This window comes from Danio rerio, chromosome 13, assembly GCF_052040795.2.
Source record: "Danio rerio strain M-AB ecotype USA chromosome 13, GRCz13ab, whole genome shotgun sequence".
NCBI lineage: Eukaryota > Metazoa > Chordata > Actinopteri > Cypriniformes > Danionidae > Danio > Danio rerio.
The window spans coordinates 23,291,567-23,313,396 of NC_141033.1; the positions used below are offsets into that span (position 1 = coordinate 23,291,567).

Genomic DNA, 21,830 nt, shown 5'->3' on the forward strand with positions numbered 1-21,830 from the left:
TAGTTCAGCAGGCATACTGCAAAAGGATACTTTATGCTTTCTGTTTAATAAAACTAATGTAAAGCAATTGACGGTGATATATAGAGGAATACAATTATGGTGTGATTTTCCATAAGAAATTACATGTTTCTTAAGTAAAATAAGTTTTAAAAAGCAATAATAAACGTTCATTGTCACAGTACCTGTCACAGTACAGATGTTTTACTCGAATTCTGTGTTTTTCGATTCATTGTATTGGTTTTATTGTTAAGTTTTTAGCTAAAGTTTTACTTGGTTTTGGAACTGGTTTATTGGAATTGTTGAAAGTAACTAATGTGGATATAAATAAACATATATATATATATAATTATAAAAAATAAAATGAATTACAAATGATAAGAAATGATTGCCCATAGAGCATTCATAATCATCACTGTTCAGCTGTCGTCCCAAAAAACTAAGAAATGAGAATTGGGATTCCACTGTGTTTTGTGACATTTGAGTTGTGTGTGTTAGTTTCCAGAGCCTTGTGACTCAGGAATCATAATGATGTCCCGTGCAGGGTGTAAATGAGGGCATCTCTGAGTGGTGTTGTGGCACCAAGTAGGTAGCATCTCATTTGCATGTTGCTGGGACTTTTCTGAGTCCAGTAGTGGTTAACCGACCTCTGGAGGGTCAGAGCTTACTATGAGAAGGCTAATTAAACTCTCTCCCACAGTCTTTCTTTCAGTTCAATCAATTTGCCTCTGATTTCAGTTTTCGGTACACTTCAGTTTAATTTGATTCACTTTGATTTAGTTGTTTGCAGTCTGCCAGTAAATCACTTAACTAGTGAGTCATGAAATCATTTCATTCATTCAAAGCGGCTGATTCATTCAGTAATGAAGCACTGTTGTTCTTGGCAATGCACAAACTTTTAGCTAAAAGTAATGAAAAATGTCTTAAATGTATTTAATTTAATAAAACGAAAGCACAATACTTTTTTACTAGTGCATACTTACTAGTAGGGTTGTAACGGTATGAATTTTTCACGGTATGATAATCGTCTAAAACAATACCACGGTTTGACGGTTTCGCGGTATACGGTATGTTACAAATGTTACAAAATAATAGAACAGTGAAGCAAATTTGACTTTTTCCAAATAATATATTTTTAGTTACTATGAACAACACAACTTACAATGAACAAATAAAAATAAGAAAATAATAAATAATGTGTCAAAGTCCAAATAAAGTCCAAATAAACATGGTGCAAATCCTCAGTAAAAAATAGATATAAATATTTACTATACTATAAATAGTTACATAACGAAACTAGATTCAATATGGAACATCCTTAGGTTTTATGTGCCAGCATGGATTTGGATGTGGTTGTATGCAATGCAGACAAACAGCTGCGTCTTCATTTGCGTCTTTTGAAAACAGCAAGAGCAGCAGTTCGTCTTTGCTGTGTCACTGTTTTGTCATGTTTCTGTGCTGCTGTGCATGCAAAAGTACTTAGTATGAGAATTATTTCATGAAAAACTTTTTTTTTTTTGCGTTTTATTTAGCCGCGCATAAATGTATGCCTATCTCTCATTCCGTGTTGTTCAAAAAGCTTGGTCCACAAACAAAAGCGAAACCTATGCTTATTGGTTGTGATATAGCGAGTTTGAACCAATCTGGGCATGGAGGAGGGACAATGCATCAATGTATCATGTCTGATTTGTCCGGAGACACAGTGACGAGCGTTTCTTTGTCAAATCAGCGTTGTCAAATGTTGATGACGTAACCGCACTGATTCCGGAGCCTCGAATGTTATGTGATACAGCACTGGAAAGCTGAGATTCTCTTCTTTATGCCAATCTTTGAATTGTATGAATCGGATCAGCGGATCAAAAGTTATTAAACATTTAAGAGCAATACTTATTTTTAGCCGCGGGCGGCTGTCTCGGTCTTTAAGGGTTAAAACCGTTGATATGCAATTGTTCATGGTATGATAATCGTGCACGTTCAAATCGTGGTAAACCGTCATACCGGTATATTGTTACAACCCTACTTACTAGTGTACAATAGTGTGCATGTATTACGTATTATTTATTTGGTTTCTGTGAAATGTTGTGGTTCTATTCCATACTGTGATACTTCATGTTAAATTGATACACTACAGAAAGTTGCCTGGGTGTATGTGGGGAGTATTTCCGTATGCTCTTGGGCACTGCTGGGTTTGATAAATTTTAAAGCCTGTGCTGTTTTCGCTGATATTCATCACTTCCTGTTCCACTCTCTGCTGGGTACCACAGCCTACAAATCTCCCAGCATTCACAGTGGGCAGCCAGGGGGAATATGCCCAAAAGTAGAGATTCATGGGGCATAAAACACTTTTGTGTCACTGCATTAAGTTTGGATTGGTCAGGTGGGCAAGTGAGATTGGTGCATGACATCCCGTGTTCACTTCAGCATACTAATGCTGTCTATAGAAGGTTGTACTGAATGTACTATTGTAGAACCGATGGATATGATCCTGGACCACAATACCATTCCTGAGTTTTACAGGAATACTTTTGGTAATAAGCATAGTACATTGTATGGGTCATGTTTTGTTCATTATTTTATGCCAAAGAATTAATTGGAATAAAATGTTAAAAGATCATCTTCCGTAATAATTTCCTTTTAAATTTTGTATCAGTAATGTGCATTGTTATTGTTATGATCACCAGTGATCTAGTGACTTCAGATCGCTGATAAACACATAGATCGCTTAGAACTACTTATCTACCACTATATGGACTACAAATCACAGTATGCACACACACCGGTTCCTGATCCTGTCTGATTGTAAACACTCAAAGCTGAAGCTGCTCATAGACTGATTACAGGACTATTTAAACAGCACAAACACACACACACACACACACACACACACACACACACACATTATGGCTGAGCCTTGTTATACTGTTACAGTGAACACTACAACACATTTCCCTTGCTTTTCTTTGTCGTGGTTTAACCTTCGCCTTGTTTGTTTGTTTGTTTGTTTATGTTGCTTGCTGCCTGCACTGACCATTCACCTGTTTAATGACTATGACTCTGAATTGCCTATATACATCTGTTTCACCCTGTTGACCATGGCCTGCCTGACTATCCAATTAATAAATCTGCATTTGGATCAGCACATTACAGATATCACATAGCTTTTAAGTCAATTTACTCAATATTTAGCTTGTCTAAACCCTCAGATTCCAGCTTTCCAAATAAATGTATCTCGCTTATATTCCAACAAACCATACAACAATGAGAATCTTGTTTGTTCAGCTGTGTTCATGTGTATCTAAACTTCATACATGCATTTGTGAGTGCATATTTTACAATTAAAAATGTTTTAGGCTTAATGTTGGCTCTTTGATCCTCTTGATGTTGCATCATTTGCATTGTTTATTGCAAATAAACTAAGAAAGCCATTAATCTTTGTTAATATCATATTCATTTATTCATGTGTTACTAATACATTAATTAAGATATTAAAGGGCACCTATGATGCAAATCATCTCTTGTAAGCTGTTTGGACAGAACTGTGTGTAGGTATAGTGTGTCCACAGTCATACTGGACTGATAGAAACACAAGAAGTGTCTTTTTTGTAAAAGTCCCAAAGCTAAACGAGTGTGTTTGTGTGTGTATGTATTTGTGCACGTGCACTTTATTATGACATTCTGTTCAATTAGCTTGAATGAACTCCACAACAAATACATTAAATAACCACTGTGAAAGTTCTTACTATAGTAAGGGAAATCTGCCTCATTCTTGTCTGTCATTGTGCTGTTTATCGATGTGAGATGCAGCAGGTGAAGGCTGCACCCATCAGAGCAATCTCTGTGGCTCTGACAGGCATGTGGGAATGGTGGGTGGTGAGAACCAGCTCATTTGCATTAAAGGCACAGGCAACAAAAACAGATAGATTGTCCTAATATTGTAAAATTCCCCACATTTCATAAAGGTAAAATAAATAATCGGATGGCTGTTTTGAGCTGAAACTTTGAAGACACATTCTGGAGACATAAAAGTCTTGTCTTAAATCTTGAAAAAGGGGTACAAAAGGTGCCCTTTAATGTATGTTTAGTTAACAGTAACAAAGACTTAATTTTCTACCTTTTTCATTTTCTTGTTTCTACAGATTGTTTTTTGAGTTCTCATCACTTAAATATTCTGGTTATTACAACTTAATTTTCTAATTCAAACAAATATTTTCGTTACAACTTTTGTAGTTCTTATAGCATAATTTGTGTATAAACTTTAAATTATTTTTCTAGTTAGTAAAAAACATGTTAGTACATAGTTTAGTAATGTTATTAACACATGGCATAATGTTGGAATAGTGTACAGTTTACAGTAAGGTTCTCAAATATGTACAAGATGTTAGGTCATTGTTAGGTTTAAATTAACAACGTAATTAATTCATTCAACTGTTAAACCATGTTGTCTTAAACAAATACGTCAATCTATGTGTAAGCAAACATTTAATGCAAGGAGACACACAACAGTAAGTGTAAGTTAACATAAACAAAGATGATATAATGATGAACTAACTCATTTTAACTAATGCATTAACTGATGTTTAAAGTTTTGTAAAGTGTTACCACTTGCCCATGTTCTCCTACTCAACCGTGTTAAGTCCTTGAAAGGTATTCACGGCAGAATGTGCAATTTGCATTTCTGCATCAGTCTATTTTCCATCTATTCCAAGTGCATCACTTTCACCATCTATTCGTCCTGCATTTGACCTCACAAAGGCTCCCCAATCAACACCAGTCATTTTCATGCATCTATCTTGTCCATAGGTAGTTATTAAACTAAAATGCTGTCAGGGAGAGGCAGGATGATTTATATTACTACTTCCTAGCACTTCATGCTATAATTATTGGCAGTGCTGACAGTCCAACCTTTTTTCCGGCTTTCAAATTTCCACGAATCTCCAAAACGAAAAATAAAGGGACACCATACAACATTAAGTCCTAGGAGGGCAAACGCCATGCTGCTTTTCTTTTTTTCATATACTTGGTGAACATTTTCTAAAATTGCGAGCAGTGATCAATTCAGCCGAGAGAGGTCTTTGTATTTTATAAATGAACCTGAAACCACACTGTGGAAAGACGTTTGGCCTGTATTCAATGCTTTATTCAGAGGTGAATTCTTTTACAGTTTTCCGAACAGAGGGTGCTTTCGTTCACAGAAGGCTAAAGCTGTGCCTTTTCCCTGAATAGTGAGAGATTAAGAAAAATGTGGACTAATTTTCTTGCTTGCGTTGTTTGATTATGGTTAATTATACCATGCCAGACTGAGACACCCAATCTTATTAGAATTTTAATAAATTGAGCTGTAAGCAATGCTCATGTAAAAAAAGACAACTGTTAATGAAGCTGAATATGATGTTGAACTCTTGATCTGATACTGTCACATTTTCTGATTTCTGATTCTCATATATTAGCATTTTGTGAACATGCAAAATGTTTGGTGAAAAGAAAATATTGCATAACCAAAGACAGCAGTTCATTTGCTTTTTAGGAATTGTGTTTGTTGTATTGAGGTCCTTTTGAGGTATTTCAGTGAATACTAGTAGTGTAACGGATTACAAATCTCACAGTTTGATAAACATTGTTTTTTAGTCATGCATCAGACCATTTTTGGATCAGCCAAAAAGGGAGAAGATAAACGTAATTTGATTTCCATTTATTACAAAAAACATTACTGCAATACACTTTTGCTTTAAACAATCAGAACTTAGAACCTGTAATTTTATTAAAAATAATATGAAGAAATAATCAGCTGAATAAAAAAAATAGTAAAATATTCAATACTGTGAAAAATGTTACAACTGCTGCTGAAAATGCTAATTGTATAACTAACATTAGAAATTGTACAACCCATATTTATTTTTAATCTTATTTTTTAATAAATGATTCAGTGATTCACTCACTAACTGAATATTACATTGCTAGATGTGTCATTTTTGAAGAATTATTCAGTGGCATATCTTTAATAGCTGGTTGTCACCACCTTTTGGATAAATAATGTAATTTCTGCTTACAACTTTCTTTTTGTGCGTTGTTAAATGTATATGGCAGTGATTTTAATATTTACCGTAAACCTCAGTGGTTTTATCTAAACTATAAACTGTTATCCCAGTACTGCTACGTTATTTGACTGTTTGTAACTTCATAACTAACTTAAAAGACTAAACACTCAATCTCGTTGATTTTTGCGTTTTCAGATTTGAATGAGCAATTTGAAGGATTAATAAACATATGCAAATCACCATCATTTTTAATTTGTGTTGTGATAGTGTTGAGATCCCGATCTTTTCATGACTAATCGTGCAGCTTGGCGAGGCAGTGGCGCAGTAGTGCTGTTGCCTCACAGCAAGAAGGTCGCTGAGTCGCTGGTTTGAGCCTCGGTTCAGTTGGCATTTCTGTGTGGAGTTTGCATGTTCTCCCTGAGTTCGTGTGGGTTTCCTCCGGGTGCTCCGGTGTCCCCCTCAGTCCAAAGACATGTGGTACAGGTAGTGTATGAGTATGTGTGTGTGGATGTTTTCCAGAGATGGGATGCGGCAGGAAGGGCTTCCGCTGCATAAAACTTGCTGGATAAGTTTGCGGTTCATTCCGCTGTGGCTACCCCGGATAAATAAAGGGACTAAGCTGACAAGAAAATGAATGAATGAATGAATCGTGCAGCTTACACTGAATGCGTTAATGCAGACTACACAAGTAGTGACCGAAAACACCTTTAATGAAACCCAACACATCCAGAATAACCTACCACAACTTATTTTGTCATCAATATATTTTACGGGAAAGCCTAAATGCTTTCATACATGTGATTTGAATGATGCGAGAGGTAATCTCTCTGAGATTGTTACACATTTCTGAACCGTGGGTTGTGATCCGTACGAATCACTAATCAACTGTAATCCATTACATGCTTTGGGATACTATGCGATTAAATGCAAAAAGTATACTTTCTGCAATGTAATATCCAAAAACTTGTTTTACCAGTAACATGGTCTGTGTCTTACATCACCTGCCAATGTCTACATATCCGGTTAATCTTGGATGATCTTGAAGAAATGTGCAGAAATGTTTGTGGTTATTAAGAATACACATCGTTTTTCATGTAGCATCCTGCAATTTGTCATGCATGCTCCTGAACTTCCTGCAGTTGACTTCACACAATATTGAACAGGCGGCACAGGGAACAGCCTTCTCTAAATAAGCGCAATGACAACATTTAACTGCTTTTGATGAGAATTTGTTTTCTGTTACTGTTTGATAGTTCAAAACATATAGCTTATTTTTATTAAAATATAACATTATAAATAGGATTTGACACAAGGATTTCAAATATATTTACTTTTGTTTTCTTTTTTTGTACATGGAGACTATGTGTTAGTATGATGGTATCTGAAAAGTTAGATGATGGTATCTGAAAAGAAACTCAGTTATTATTGTTTACTGCAGATGTCATCAACAAATTTGTCATCAACAAATATCTCCATTGAACAAAAGCGCACAGGAAATACGAATGACCCAAGATTTTGAGCCAAGAAGAAGATTACAATGAGGATCAATACTAGAATGCGCCAATTAATTTCCCAAGCTTATAATGACAACACTTAACCAGCTTTTGCTAGCAAAAGAAAAAGTTCAATGTTGTTTATTTCATTTCAAACATGTATTTAACAGTGACATATTACTAATTTTTTATTAGTTGGGTCAGTTAAACTCTGTATGAACCAGATATAAAAAAAATCCTTAGTCATATTGATGCACTGTATAATCATGCAATTTTTGAAAAAACTTAAAACACAAACACACACACACACACACACACACGGAACACACACGGACACACAGACACACTTGGACATGATAAACCTTGGGCAAATCCCCCTTTTTAATCAGAAAAGTGGAATTAGATTTTTATTGCCCCAACCTGTACTATAATCTAATTTAGTGATTTATTTATTTTTTTATTCCATTTTTTTCCTTTTGTAAACAGCATTATTTATTTATTTATTTATTTATTTATTAACTTCCTCCACACTCTTAAATAATTTTATAACATTACTAGGACACTTTCCCTGTGCACCTGTGGGTGCAGACTTCAGATAAAATGGATAAGAAATTCTCGGTTTCTCCCCAGACTTTGTGACTGCAGTTTCTGGAGGAAAAATAGGACACATTAAATATATAATAATCTCTGGAAGGCCAGCCACTTTCAGACAGAGGTTGCTGTCGGGTGTTTTATTACAGTATATACTTGTGTGAGTGTGTTTTTCTGCATAAAGGAGATGCATCCATTGAAGCACACTTGGATAGGGACTCACAATCTTGTATATTTGGTAAGTGTACCAGTCGCAAAGCATTAAGACTTTTGGAAAATATTGAAATGGTGAATGTTTTATGTGAGTGTTGGATTTAGGTGTAGGGTTGGAGTAGAGGGATAGAATATACAGTTTGCACATTATAACAATCATTACATCTATAGAAAGTCCCCATAAAGATAGCTGTTCAAACGTGTGTATGTGTGTGTTGTTTTGTGACATATTATGCCACAACTATCTATAATGTCATGGGTATGACAGAAAGGTGAATAGTTAAATTATGAGAAAAATATTTGAGAGTTATTTCTCATAATTATAAAATAATACCTATGATAGAGCGTCCCGAGGTTGCTGGTTCGAGCCTTCGCTGGGTCAGTTGGCATTTCTGTGTGGAGTTTGCTTGTTCTGGCTGTGTTCGCGTGGATTTTCTCCAGGTGCACTGGTTTCCCCCGCAAGTCCAAAGACATGGGGTAAAGGTGAATTGGATAAACTAAAACGGCCGAAGTGTATGTGTGTGAATGAATGGGTGTATAGGTGTTTCCCATAGTTGTGTTGCTGTTGGAAGGTGTGTAAAACATGTGCTGGATAAGTTGACGGTTTATTCTGCTGTGGCGACCTATGATTACTGAAGGGACTAAGCTGAAAAATCATATCAATAAATAAATAATTATGAGGAGAAAAATAATTGTTTATAGGCTTATAAAATATACAATATCATTTTTTCAGAAAGCAAAAAATATATAGTTTTCTGTAAGGTGTAGGCTTGGGCAATAGAAAATACAGTTTGTACTCTATAAAAACAATGAAAACTATGTAATGTCCCCACAATTCACAAAAACCAAACCCATATATGTGTGTGTTTGACAGTGGCTCCTCCCCATTAGATCCACACTGAATCATTCATAAATGTTGCAGCACATCCACCCCCATTTCTCACTCTCTCTCTCTGTCTCTCTTCCTCTTTTCTTCATGTTTTTCTGTCAGCTGAGGGAGAACTGAGGTCTAAAGCTGTATCTTGGCCTGTTAGTGTCTCACACCTATTGAAGTATTCATATTATCCTCTGTACAACAGCTCTCTGCAGAACCGCCTCCAGCCAATCACTGGGCCCTACCAAGCCACTGTAGCCAATTAGTGCTCACGTCATTCTTCCGTCCAATTGGATGACTAAGTTATCGTTGACCAATCAGGGGTGTCTGCTCAGCATGGCAACTAATCACACTGCCTGTGTAATGCATGCGGTTACCATGGGATCCATATGCCAGTCAGCAACTGGCGCAAGAGGTGTCGCAAAAGGGTTAGAGGAATGACAGGCAGCAGAATGCTGGTGGGCGGCAGTCAAGCAGTGTGGGTACAAGCGTGAAACACTGTCAATCCTTACCCCAAATCTGAAAATAAAACTTGGTTTCTGTGGGCTATTGTGACTGCGATGTAGCATCTGTCATGGTGTGCCTTTTCACATATGAAGTCTTGGACAGGGGATTTTCTGCCTTTTAAAGGCCACATGCTTCTTGCGAGGATATATAAAAGGCATCTGTATTTCTTCTATGGGTGTGCAATTTATGTGGTGAAAAAGTAAACAAACAAACAAATAAGTAAAAAATTATATAAAATCATATAATTTTTATGAAGTTACACATTGCATTCTCATTACTGTATTTATTTATTTATTTATATAAATTTAGTTATATGCTCTTTTACTTGTTCAGTAAGTACTTACAGTATCAGTGATATTTTTCTTAGGTTTTATATTATTATTTTGGTTATTTGTTTGTTTTGTTTTAACCTGTTTTCTTTATATATATATATATATATATATATATATATATATATATATATATATATATATATATATATATATATATATATATATATATGTGTGTGTGTGTGTGTTTTTTTAGTTTATTTTAAGTTTGATAAATGTGTTAATATTAATGGAATATAGGTTAATTATTTTAACATGTAATGTTAAAACTGCTTTTGCTGTGTGTTACATTTCTAAATGATCAAATTAGCTGAAATATCAATATCATTACCCTGGTCATTTTCTAATGCAGTGGTCCCTTGCCGTAATGCGGTTCACCTAATGCGTAATGCGGTCTTACAGATTTTTTTTTTTTTCGTGCAATTTGAGCGCATTGCATCCTGATTGGCTGTAGACCATTGTCAATCAATCTTCTCCGTTCCATGTTTCCTGTATATTACAGAATGCATTCAGCTTGCCAAATTGACATAAATCTTTGATCGCTAGCAGTGTGACTCTGAAGTGCAGTACTGTACTGTATGTTGCAAGTTTTCTCTCCAACAAACCCATAATGTTGATGAAACGTTCTGCATTGTCAAAAGCACCTGCGGTAGCACCCAAAAGGCAGAGGAACCTTCTAACCATCACAGAAAAAGTTGGACTTCTGGGCATGATAAAGTTATGCAAGTGTTTAAACGAGAGAGAAAAGTGTGGAAATGTTAAAGCCTATTTGAGAAAATAGTGTTGTGAGAGAGTTGTAGCCTTAAAACATCTATAATAATTGTAAAAACTAAAGCTGACTACTTTGTGGATTTCACATATTGTGGGCTATTTTAAGAATGTAACTCCCGCGATTTATGAGGGTAGTCTTAAATGTCTGCCAATGTCTCAAATGTCTTATTAATGCTAAAACGGTTCGATCTGAGAAATCTGAGAAAACCCCAAAAGGTTTTTTCAATATGAATCTTTTTCTTTTTATTTTGTACCCTAAACTGAAAGAAGTTTGCGTCCACATCCCAGCAAACAATTTTGTTTAATAGGCATCTAATAGACATCTAAATGTAAACAGATTGGCTTAAACAAGGCTAAACTTGGGCTGTCAGTGAAAATATAATAGACATCTAAGAATAGCCCAAACTAGACAAGTCATCAAAGAGACAGATTAGCTAGACTTTATATGCATAGTCGTTCATTTCTGTTTATTTGATGACTAGTCTAGGTTTGGCCTATTCTTAGACAGTTATTATATTTTCACAGATTTTTTCACTTGTTTTAGCCAAGACAACTATGTTTAGATGTCTATTAGGGTTGGGCGATCTTGACCAGTTTGGCATCGTACTATGTCTAATGTGAAACATCGCAATGGACGATGGCATCATCGTCATAGGCGGAGATGAATGAATTATTTATGAATAATTAATTAATTCATAACAAATTAATTATTTGTAGCCTACCGTTTTTACTACCTGTGTTTGACCCATAAACAAATCATAAATATATAAAGTGAAGTTGCACACAAATTACCACCTGTCAATCAATTTTTCCGCAGCAGGTTGGTCGTTAAAAAAAGTACACAAAGAGTGTAGTAAGTGAAAGTGAAAGATTGAAGCAGTGTACTGATGCTGTCACACGTTACCTAGAAGATTCAAAAGACTGTAGAGTCGTTAGATAGACGAGATTAATTAAATATCACGTTTAACAACTTTAGTGAGACACCATCCAGCAGTACATCCTTGATAAACTGTCCGACGTGCACTGCTCTCTGGAGGAGCTCAGACGAGCTCATGACAGTGTATGGCTGTGTGTGTGTGTGGTCACATGATTTGCGTTTTTAGCGGACGAAGGACTCTTCATAAATGCTATAAAACACACTGTGGATGTGGACCATTCCCTTTCCAAAATGTCATTTTAATACTAAGATGTACTAGTGTAAATGGGGCCTAAGTCTTATATCGGCCCAACCCTAATGTCTGTTAGACAGTTTAAACATCTTTTAAAAAACAACAAATTCTTGCTGGGATTGTTATAAACGTTTACATTATTTTTTATCATGTAATGTCAAAGTAAAATGTTTTCACATCACATATAATGTGGTAAATGTTTAAATCTTGCTGTTCTCATATGTTAGTTCTGAGCTTTGAGCACTGAATGGATTTCCTGAAGTAAATCTGTTGTCAAATGCTGTTCACAAGCTGTTTTATTGATCTTTTTCCCTTGACGAAGCACTGTTTGTGCGATTAGAAGATTGGTGATCATTTTGGCTAGTGGCATTGTGCTTTTAAACTTCACATCTGATGTTCATTTATGGTTTTCATGTTGTCATTTTACATTAAAAGGGAGCTACAGTACATGATTTGACATCACTTTTTCTCAGAAATGGTCCTTTACAATTTATTTTGATGGCGCACATCTGTTTTTTTTTAAGCACATACCCATATTTTGCCTGTCACTTTTGAAAGATCACATTATAGGTTCAGTCTATTAAATCTACACAAACCCCATTACAACAATAAAAGAGATGTCAGAGAGCAATTTCCGTTCGTGACGCAGACCATATCAGTATTCACTGTCTTGTGATGCAAAGACAGTACGGACATCTGACATGTTAGAATGAGCTCTTAGCTTGCAAATGACGCCTTTCTCATCTGGTTTTGCCCTTTCATTTGAGTTCTGACACAAGAGGTCAGGTATTGATGTCTTTTTTTAACTGCAAGGAAACAGGAGTCATTTTAATTGTCCTGAAAATCTACAGCATTGGATGGAAACAGTATGTAATGAGTCTAAAATTGGCTATGTCTTCTGATTACATGACATATATGTGATGGAAATAGGTTTAAGTGCTATAACCTTGTTCATGGTGCATCTACCAACCTATAACATATGAATAAAGAAAAGCCAGTAACTATGTTGTAGTACACTACTTTTTCATTTGCGAGCTTGTTTGCTCCTTTAGTGACATAGGAAGTGGCTCTTATTAGATATTACAGGCCTTTGATCTGCATGTTTACATGCACTGTGCCAATAATTAGGGTCACAATGTCAGCTAAATATCTTTATTCATTAACTGTTCAGAAATTTTGGTTTAGAAATTGAAGTTCGATTTATCTTACTTTTCACCAATATCTGACTCCGATTTTAAGATGTAAGGCTTGAATCCAGGTCACTTTGGCTGCATGGAATTAGCTTGTTTTGTTGTTTCTGGAGTATCAGAATAGCATGCATATACTTTTTGTGTCTTTTTATGGAAATGAACAGATCATTTTTATTTATAGGGACTTACACAATCAGTGTGGTTTTGGACACTCCCAAATAAGGGCAAATTTGATAAGCTTTAATACATGTTTGGGCTGAAACTTCACAGTAACTTACTAGGGACACTAAAGATTTGGCAAATTTCCAAAAGGAACATAATACACTCACCGGCCAATATATTAGGTACACCTTACTAGTACTGGGTTGAACCCCCTTTTGCCTTCAGAACTGTCTTAATCCTTCATGGCATAGATTCAACAATGTACTGGAAATATTTCTTAGAGATTTTGGTCCATATTGACATGATGGCATCATGCAGTTGCTGCAGATTTGTCGGCTGCACATTTATGATGCGGGTCTCCTGTGCCACTACATCCCAATGGTGCTCTACTGAATTGAGATCTGTTGACTGTGGAGGCCATTTGAGTACAGTGAACTCATTACCATGTTCAAGAAATCAGTCTGAGATAATTCACGCTTTATGACATGGTGTGTTATCCTGCTGGAAGTAGCCATCAGACGTTTGGGTAAACTATGGTTATAAAGGGATGGACGTGGTCAGTAACAATACTCGGGTAGGCTGTGATACAATGCTCAATTGGTACTAATGGGCCCAAAGTGTGCAAAGAAAACATCCCCCACATCATTACACCACCACCACCTGCCTGAACTGTTGATACAAGGCAGGATGGATCCATGCTTTTTAATGTTGTTGACGTCAAATTTTGACCCTACATTCCAGATGTCGCAGCAGAAATCGAGACTCATCAGACCAGGCAACATTTTTTCAACCTTCTATTGTCCAAATTTGGTGAGCCTGCACAAATTGTAGCCTTAGCTGACAGGAGTGGCACCTGGTGTGGTCTTCTGCTGCTGTAGCCCATTCGCCTTAAAGTTCGACATGTTGTGCAATCAGAGATGCTCTTCTGCATACCTTGATTGTAACGAATGCTCATTTGAGTTATTGTTACCTTTAATCAGCTCAAACCAGTCTGGCCATCAAGGCGTTTGCACCCACATAACTGCAGCTCACTGGATATTTTCTTTTTTTTTCGGATCATTCTCTGTGAACCCTCAAGATAGTTGTGCATGAAAATCCGAGTAGATCAGCAGTTTCTGAAATACTCAGACCAGCCCGTCTGGCACCAACGAACATGTCATATTCAAAGTCACTTAAATCCCCTTTTATTTCCATTCTGTTGCTCGGTTTGAACTGCAGTAGATCATCTTGACCTTGTCTACATGCCTAAATGCATTAATGTAAATGTAAATAAATAAATGTAATTGGCTGATTAGAAATTTGCTTTAACAAGCAGTTGGACAGGTGTACCCAATAAAGTGGCCAGTGAGTGTTTGTCCACTTTACTGTAAGGGATGTTATGTGTGTTTGTTAGTGGTTTGTGAAGTTATCAATTTATGAATGAGCTTTTGGCATTGAGTTATAGCAGGACTCATAAGGTGACACAGAAATCAATTTGTACGCAAAACTCTCTGTATTATTGTATTGGTTCACCATAGCATTAGGCTACACATGCCCTGCACTGAGATTTTTAATTAGACTCTCTGAAGCATTGACAGTGGTGGCCTGTTTTGCTCTTTTTCTTTTTTTTTGCTCGCCTCAAATATTGGTTGTATTCTCTCTCTCTCTCTCTCTCTCTCTCTCTCTCTCTCTCTCTCTCTCTCTCTCCCTCATTAGATAGGTGGTTGGTTTACTTCCCATCTTTCCTGGGTTTGTTTGTGTTCATATTTCTTCAGCGATCCTTTAATCACCAGTGACAGCTTAAAGGTTGTGTGTAGAATCTCTGTCCTGTGATGTTTTCTCTGAAGCTCCTGCTGTTGGTTTTCATTGATTTCCTTGGGTTTTCATGGAACTTAGAGTTTGTTTTAAAGAAGCTTGCAACTCAGCCCTGATTAGACTGTCGAAAATTGTCTCTCAAACATGTGATCAAAGCAAAGGTGGAATAAGTGATGGCCATCATTTCAATCAAAGACTCGCACCACATGATTCTGTTTTATAGCCTGCAAATTTCTTACAGATTTTTTTCTTCCATATCTCCTTTTCTTTTATAACCCTATAATGCAACAGCTCATGTGCCTTATTTTCTAGGAGCACTATTGGCAATTATCAGTGGCTACGTTTGCATGGACATCAGTAAGTGAACTATTTGGCTTAATCTGAAAAAGATAATGAGTAATGTGTTCACATGAGTTTGTTTTTAAATGTTCCTTTCACAGTTCCATTTTACATATTATAGCACATAATTCGATTGACATCATTGCATCATCACACTATCCTCGATGTTGGATCCTCGTTAATGCAATTTTGTGTGTTTCATTTTTAATTAGTTGAATTTGCAATTTGACACTTTCACTTTCATTCCAGAACATTTCATGCATGCCCTCTTTGACAGACGAGATATTGGTTGGAAGATTGTTGTTTTAATCGAATTTGATACTGCACACCGTATGGAAAAAACAACAAAAAAAAACCAACAACAACAACAACACTGCATTTTATGAAGCAGGTGTCTGTGGTTCTTCATTGACTCGGAAGGTGTAGAGAATGGTGTCAAACAGTCATGTGTGTATAGACTATCCTGTTACAAAGTGTGGTGAAAATCCTACATGATGGTAATAGTTAGATTAAGGTGTTTACATGTCTGTACTGCACAATATTGTGACCAAAATCGGCACATTCTACGTCTTAACGTTATTTCTGTTTAGTTTGATTATAACCTGTAATTCTGTCATTCTATTATTATGATTAAATGAATCAAAAGTTGCTGTTTACAGTACATGGTAAACTGTTGATCAGAGTATTGTCTTAAATGAATTACAATCAAATTATTGGTGTCCATGTAAACGTACTGTGTGTCAATCAGATTTTTCTTCATCACTGTCAGTATTTTTAGGTGATTGCAAATGTTCAATTCCCAGTGTTTTTTTTTACCAACAAAAAAGCAAGCACAACTTCTTTTAACATGTATAATAATAATAAGAAATGTTCTTATTCACCAAACCAGGAGTTTTAGTTGTTTAAAAAAGGCTGCATTTATGCATTTATTACAGCATATAGTCTCTATGAGGTCTGTTTTCTATTTGCATTTAATTTATTTTTGCAGTTATGTATGTATGTATGTATGTATACACACACATATATATATATATATATATATATATATATATATATATATATATATATATATATATATATATATATATATATATATATATATATATATATATAAACAACAGTTCTGTCTGGTTTTTAAATCTGATTGGCTGTTGTCCAATAACAGCACTCGTACAGCCTCTTCACTCTTCTGTATTACTCTGTCTACATAGAGTGACAGCAGATCAATAAACTCACTAAAGTTTGATGAATATTGATATTGCAGGTTTTGGACAACATAATGCAATTTGGAAGCTTTTTTTTAGGCGATAATATAGTTGTCTAGATTGCAGCTATGCAATTTATTTGTAAGGATAATGCCTATTTAAAGTATTTGTAATTTCGAAGATGCCTGCATCAGCCTGTCAAAATTTACCTGAGCAAAGATGGTTGACGCTCCGCCGCAAGATGAGACCGCATAATAAGCCCTTAAAGGAGAAAAACTCAGTGTAATTTCAAACTACAGCTGATCAAATCATTATAAAACAGGTAAGTGACATTCTGGTGGGACACTAATGCCCAGTTCAGACTGCATGATTTTAGCTCTTATTTTGACTCATCGACCGGTTTTAAGAAATCACTGACAACTGCCTGAAATCACAGGCAAATCGGTGCATCACAAAGTATGAACTATCAAAGACGCGATTTGAGAGAATCACAGATGAGTCGCTGATGCCCGTGAGATATTTGACATAATAAGAGAAAAATCTGGAGCTGTCGGCGATTCAAATCATGCCATGTGAATTGAGTATTGACTGAAATAACATCGGCGTTCACCTTCGGCCAATGAGAGAGCAGCATTCACTAGTATGGGTACCTGCAGGCCAGCGGGAGGTTGAGGGAAAAGTTAAAAGCGCTCATTTTCAGTTTATACGGACCCAAGAAATGGAGGGAAAACTAGTGGAAATTTGGCAGGAGCACCCGTGTCTGTTTGACGTGTCATGTGAGCAATATTTCAGCCGCGTCAAAAAAGAAAAAAAAGTTGAGGAGAAATTGCAAATTCCCTTCAAACCCAGGTGAGCAAATATGTACATTTTCTACCCCATTAAAGGCTTCTTTCTTATTATGTAGTTAATAACAATAGATATACTGCATTTTTTTGGTTGTAAGATGTAGTTTGGAGTGAGCAATTTTTCCTATTGAGAAGTCATGAAGTGTGAAACCCCCTGTTGTTGATTTATCTTGCAGTGTAAACAAAGCAGCGACAAAACACTAGCCCAGATAGTCATGCAGTGTGAAAACATCTGTGACACGACTACTTTGAAAATCATGCAGGCTGAACTCGGCATAAGGTCTTCCACCAGTGGTGATATACAGCCATATCGCACTGCTACTCGTGGTAATTATTCACATTTGCAGTTTTTCTTAATCACATACAATTATGTTCCTCTAGTTGTGAAACCTACATTAAAGTAATCCATAATAGGAAAAAGTGAGGATACATTTACATAATGTTTCACTCTTTTTTTTTTCTCTCTTGTTCATATATTATGTTTAGCTTCCCTGAATCAATGAATAAATACTGTTGATGTTCATGCAATTAGCTTTAAGCCATGTATACCCTTTCATCTTTTAATCTCTGGCTAATTATGGCAGCTTCAGAACCTAATAGGTAAGGATTCATTAAAACAATAAAATCACTTTATAGTGGTGGAGTCTTCTTTTGTTTTGTGCCTTTAATGCTATTTTTAATTCCAATAATAGCTTCTCTGATAATTGTGTTCAACATTTCGGTTCAGTAGGTTTGCCCTTTTCGCCAGTGGTTAAAGCACAGTGCGCTTTATAACAATCATGTGTGATGAGATTAAATAATGACTAATAATTAGTCACAAAATGGCTGGAGGATTGACAAAAATGTGCTGAAATGCTCAGCAAAACAATGTGAAGATGGTAAAAATGAAGAAATGTGAGGTTTATGGCCAAGTAAAAACAGGACTAAGTGATTAAAAACTGGCGCCAAAGGTGGAGGTGATGAAATAAAAAGCATGAAGTTGTAATATTTTACTTTTTAATTTGAAGTAACATTCAATTTATTTCTCTTTTCAATTGAAACATGTTTTATAGTCCCCCTTACCCATTTTTTAGATTAAAATTATTTTGATGAATTCTAGGGCGCCAAAAGCATTTAAGGAACAGGCTAACCTTCACGAAGGTAAAGTCTAATCTTAGGTTTATGGAAATTCATCGAAGAAAGCTTTAGCATTCTGTACAGTGTTTGCTCTGAAGTCTAGACGGTTGGGAAAGGAGAGCAAGGGAAATAATAAAAAAGAGGCCACTCTCAAAAAAACCGAACACAATACAATGAATGTGCAATCAGAAGATGGTCAGTATGAAATGACATTGTCCTTGCTAGATTGCTCTCATTGGGCGAAGTATTGCAATCACTGTCTATCTCTTTGTACCACAAACCACCCTTACGTCTTTCTATATGACTCACACTTTCAGAGAAGAATGACTTACCGATTGTCAAGCCACAAGATTGGCAATCCTGCTTTTAGTCTGGTTTGTCGTGGTTTTCGCCATTTGACGTCTGCAGAGGAACATGAATGATACGGTGCTGCTTGAGGAAAACATAATGACATGGAATCTTCATCACCATTTATGGCTCTCCCTTATTAACGTCTAGCACGAAAATACGATCATCCATAACATTGTTTTATGGTTTATGAACTGTTTTATGAAGTCTATATTCCTGCCAAGTCTTTTGTCAAATTTAAATCTGCTTTGAGTACACAGTTTATTGCAGGCCGCTCACCTGAGAAGTAGAAAAAGACCATGATTGGTTTATTCGATTATAGCGACTCTGTCATTTAGTGTGTCAGTTGGGACTCGGTTTTTGTCTCCTACAATTGGTGTGGGATCTGGGCGCCGTAGAGGACATTTGGAATGCATGAGAACTAGAGGGAGCACATAGAAAGGTGTAGAGAGATTGAGGAATGAATTGAAAATGACAGATTGAACCGAACAGCAATAGTAAAGCCTGTGCTCTGGCCTGGAGAGGCCTGTCCATAACGCTCTAGGAAAGTTGCAGTGAATTTCTGATGGCAGAGTCTTAGCATGCACAGATGTTCTTGAAAGTTCTGGCCATCGAGTGGGATGACGAGAAGAGACAGTAGGAGGGGTCATATGACAAAGCGAGAGTGGCCTTCTGTTGCATTGAAGTGCCAAGATTGTACCAGACGAAAATGTTGCAGGGATAAACAGTTTCCAATGTCCTCTGGAACACCCTTTACTTTTCTACTGGTCTTCCTAGAGGTCTTTGGCCCAGTTCTCTCTTTAATCCTTTCTTTTTGCCCTCTAGATCCCCCTTTTTTTTCCTTTATAGTCCTTTTTTCCACACATCTTTCCGTGAGTGATATCTGCAGCTGGAAATCCTGACCTGCAGCCCTTTAATATTTTGGAGGCTGCTGGAGGATTGAGCGAATGTCTCTTGTTGCCTTTAAGTCATGTCAGAATGATGGTATTTATGGGACGAGCACACATCTACACCACCACATGTCATAATCACCAGTGGGGATTCTCAGGATTCGACGTGAGCCCCAACATGACAAATTGGTTTTGATCATGAGCGGTTGTGGAATACTTATTTTATGGTTTATTCACATCATGTGTTTGCATAAATGGAGAATAGTTTGTCTTTATGGATTGCTTTTCCTCTTCTCTTATCTTCTCTTATCTTGTCTACCATTCACACGGGGCTCCATCGTCAATGCATGACAGAGGACATGTCCGAAGTTGGGGCTGACGCGATCGTCATTGCAGCATCAGCCAATAAAACTAATCAGCAATAGGCCACTCTCTGAGCTGGTGTATTTGCATACAGCGATCTGATTGGCTGAAGCTCTGTCAGCGCTTGAAAAGTTGAGCAAGTCCCCACTTCTGCAGCAAGCAGCGCCAACAGATCCGCAATGCAGTTTGGCAACGCCTGACGTCACCCATTCAAAGTGAATGGGAAATGTTGAAGCTGATGCCCCGTGTCTGGCGTTAAAAGAAAAGTTCCTGGCTGTGTTCTATTCCAAGTTATCCCCCCTATGCCCTATTCATTTAGAACATTCTAACATTTAAACTATGAATGCCTAAAATAAAAAAAATTAAGTCATCCCTCTTAGGTGTAATTTGCTATCAAAGTATTTTAACAGTTCAGCTTTAGTAGTCTTCATAATGAGAATTGTGCTCCCTTCGTAGTGCACTTTAAAAACATGTATGCTATTTTGAACGCAGCCATGGCTCATGATGAAAGCTATAGGTGACCTATTATTTAAAAGAACTTTGTTACATCTCTAAAGCTTGTGAAAACATTAATATATAGCATACGTTAACGTTTTTAATTTATTGTAGGTTATTTATTAAGAAATGTATCTTTACTTATATGACTTGGGTTTGAATGTGTCAAATTGTAAAAGTAGACTTAAAAAAAAAAAAAAAAAAAAAAATATATATATATATATATATATATATATATATATATATATATATATATATATATATATATATATATGTATATATATATCCTACTTAGTAGTACTAATAATGATGATAATAATAATGGTAAAAATAAATTGCTAATAATAATAATAATAATATATCATTATATTTCAATTAATATGGAAAGTGAGTGCATGTTTTTGTCAAAAACAAATATCATTATTTCTAAATAGCTGTGCATATAAAACAGCATAATTTAAAGAAGTTGTTACTCCACCCCGTATAGAGCATCATTATGGACATCTTAATTTATAACTTACCCGTTTCAAACAATGGATCTGCGACAAAGCAGCTACGTTTTTGGGAAAAACTTGTAACTTCATCGCCCTTTCCTAAACTATGCATGGTACTATGATAGCTCAACCGTGAGTTATGTCATTTTTGGGAAAAGCACCCCTGATCTCCTGAACCTTTTCGCTTCTTTCTTCTACCAACTTCTCAAATTGCTGTTTCTTTAGATGCAGCTCATCTTATTTTGCATATTCTCTCAGTTTCCTTAATAGCATCATCTTGCTTTCTTTACCCATTTCTTGGCTTGTCTTGCTTCAGTCTTCTCTACTTGTCTCTTCTAATATTGTCTTCTTCTCACATCTCATTGATTTTTCTTTTCTCCTCTTTCTTGAAAAGCATCTTCTCGAATCATGCTTTGTCTGGTCTCTTTTTGACTCTTCTCCTCTTGACTCTTCTCATATTGGCTATGTTCCTCTCATCCCATCACTTTTTTCTCTTCATGCCTTCTGTTTTTGCATTTTGAATTGCATCATTTTGTTTCCTATATTTTTGTATTTCCTTGTCTTGTATTGCTCTTCTTGAATCTTCTTGCACCTTCACTCTTCCAACTCC

General features: G+C 36.1%; 1 protein-coding gene and 1 long non-coding RNA gene across 6 annotated transcripts in view; both read left to right on the top strand.

Moving 5' to 3' along the window:
* Window positions 1-21,830, top strand: part of nrg3a (neuregulin 3a) — a 600,385-nt gene that overhangs the window by 57,790 nt on the left and 520,765 nt on the right. The gene's annotated exons all lie outside the window — the stretch shown is intronic.
* On the top strand, window positions 1,074-20,939 carry LOC147841051 (uncharacterized). The gene is made up of 2 exons (XR_015505916.1): window positions 1,074-2,146; window positions 16,997-20,939. It is a non-coding gene; the product is annotated as an uncharacterized LOC147841051 (long non-coding RNA).